General features: G+C 35.8%; 1 protein-coding gene across 1 annotated transcript in view; it reads right to left on the bottom strand.

Annotated features, from left to right (window-relative positions):
* The window catches only part of LOC118341073 (androgen-induced gene 1 protein-like), a 28322-nt gene that overhangs the window by 18083 nt on the left and 7267 nt on the right, over window positions 1-2972 (bottom strand). The window lies entirely within an intron of this gene.

Genomic DNA, 2972 nt, shown 5'->3' with positions numbered 1-2972 from the left:
GTAATGCATACTGTATATACAGGGTGGGTATAAGAGTCAGTGTCAAAGGGGGTTCCGGGCCTTGTTAATGAATCCAGCTGCAGACAGGAAGAAACTGTTGTTATGGCGAGAGGTTTTAGTCCTGATGGATAGTGAAATATATGGTTCACAAAGGTTGAGTTGCATGTTTTAAAACTTTCCTTTGTCTTATTCCGTGGAAAAAGTTAAGAGTGCAGCAAGGGAGGACTTGCACAGAACAGAAAAGGGATCTGGATTATAAATATTTCTATCAGATACATTACAGGTCTGTACAGACAGTGAAAGAAATGTGAAAAAGTGCAATTGTTTCATCTTGGACTTTTGCACTCCCACACAAATCTGCAACACAAATGAATGGGACATCTACTCCATGGGTCAACTCTGTGAATACTAAGGCATCGCTGGATGTGACAGCCCCAGTGATTCATTACAAACAGCAAGAGATTGACCCAGTAGAAAGGATACTCCAAACTAAGAGCAATAAAAGGTATCTGAAGAAATTGGAGGCAGCTTAGATTTAGAATTAATGAACCTAAAAGTTGGTTGATCCTGATCCTGAATCCGCTGTTACAAGACACTTCAGATGGCAATTATTCTATCTCGGATTTGTCATTCTGTGGCACTGACGTGATGATGTGTAATATACCAGCATGTGTTATATTCTTCTAATGTGTTTGTAATTACTTTGTAATTGGCTTCGTGTGTGTTCAATTAAGCCCTAGATCATTGACTATGCACCCCTTGAGTAAACCATATATTGGGTGACTCATCATGCGTGACTCACTTTGCACTGAGGTCCAGTATGAACTGAAACGTGCTCTTTTACACTCTCTGCACATTTCTTCACTGTCTGTACGTCCCTGTAATATATCAAATAGAAATACTTAAAATCCAGACTTCAGTGTGAATCCCTTTTTTGTTCTGTGTCGGTGAGTGCTCCCTTGTTGCGCTATAAAATTGACATATGACACAAGATAAACACACTAAAAGTTCAAATAACTTATTAGTGGTTCTGAATAAAGAGAGATTTTATGTATTGCACTTTTCAAAGCAAACTGTTGGAAAGTTTACATTTATATTTTACTTTTATTTATTAATAGCTTAACAAGGACAGTACAGATAAACTGTTTATATGATATAGAAATCACTGTGATCTGTTGATGAAATGACCACAATTTGTTGATCATAATAAAGAGTTACCTGTACTTATACATGGTAGATATACAACAGAATAAAGGTTTGTACACTTAAAAAGAACTAAACTAAATTTAGTTTGAGATACAATGTGGAAAAAAAAACCTCATCTGAAAGATTCTGACTGTTAAAAGACAAATGGAGCCAGAACATGTGGCATTTAGTTTGACATTCAAAACTGAATTTGTCATTTGAACAATAAAACCTTTTCAATAACTGCATAACTCACTTTGATGAAAAGTGCTCCTGCAATTAATTCAAAGCAGATTTATGATCTATGATCTATCACAGAAAAGCGACGTCCATCAGGGAGAACCTCACCAATCATGCACCAACATCCCTCGCAGTCGGATCCCATTCACTGTTAATGTCTAATGCTTACCAGTGAACAAAGTGTGGAGAACAATGTAGAACGAGATGACACCTGTGACAGTGCATGTACCTGAAGTCACATGATCAGCAGGCAGTCTATGAATGGTTTCACCTCTCTGCTTTTTATTTCAAAATAAAAGCACAGTATTATCTAAGATAGGATTAGCAAATCAGTCCTTGAACTGCTTTCAAAGAACCAAATTCGCTAGATGAGAATGATCAGGATAATTTCAGAGCCCAGACTGACGATTGATGAGTGACGTTTTAGAACATTTTGAGCACAAAAAATGAACAAATGGCATGATTATAATTTCTATCTCTTTAATACAAAAGCTTCTTTATTCAACAGTTGAGGGGCAGTACAAGCTAAGCTTCATAACCAGTACTATCATGGATTCTGAAGTGAAATTAAATTAAGGACTTTACGCTATAATGACCAGTAAAATTGGAAGAAGACACAAACACACAGCTCTGTGTCGTCCCAAACGCATACATGCATTCACAAAGAGGCAGCTCTACTAGAGGCTAATTCTATTAGCCAGTTATTCACAAACATATCATGTCAACTTAAGCAATAACATCGCACAGAGTGAAAGCTATGAACCAGCTATAACAAGTTAACCATCTTAGACAAACTGTTGTAATTTAATGTTGGGTTACTTTTTCTGTCTTTTCTTGTATGCACAGATGCTCAGCTGTGTTCACTGTACATTGGACTAGTGACACTTGTTCCACTTTGTGAGGTGTTCAGAGTGTTACGAAAGGATGAGCATAACTTTCTAGGATATCACAGACTTATTTGATTGGATGCCAATAAGCCAATCACAGTGTACCACATCATTTAAAGTGGACTGCAGTAGAGGCATAGCCCATTATAGTCTATTATCTATTATTGAAATGGACAGAATAAGTAACACATAATTAAGTATTTTAATAATTTTTCAAGTTTCAAGTTCATTTAGTGTAGAAATCCAACATTTTCCACCGTTTTATTTGTAATTGGAACATAATTGGGTTCAGAGAAAATAATTGTTTTGGAGACAAAACTTACCAGTGATGTTGCCTCATGTACATAATGCATTTTCTTCATCTGTTTTTCACTTTTTTCATAGTGCATTGGCTGTAAAGTGTAAATTAAATCAAAAACAGTAACAAAAATAATCACAACAATTATACTTACTTATTGCTATTAATAATAACAAGTCATATGTTATAATGTATCTAATAAAATATTGATTCATAATAGGCCTAAAAGGTTAATAAACATCAAAACAACGTATCTTAGCAGTGCTTAAGTTGAGGCCTGTTTAAAGGCAACAGAATTCCCTCTGAAGTGCATACCTCTGTGTGTGTGTGTGTGTGTGTGTGTGTGTGTGAGCGTGAGAAAC

The sequence above is a fragment of the Morone saxatilis genome, unplaced genomic scaffold (assembly GCF_004916995.1).
Source record: "Morone saxatilis isolate NCDOM2014 unplaced genomic scaffold, NCSU_SB_2.0 Contig7, whole genome shotgun sequence".
In the NCBI taxonomy this organism is placed as follows: Eukaryota; Metazoa; Chordata; class Actinopteri; family Moronidae; genus Morone; species Morone saxatilis.
The sequence above is the reverse complement of the archived record's forward strand: the minus strand, read 5'-3'. Positions and strand labels throughout refer to the sequence as shown.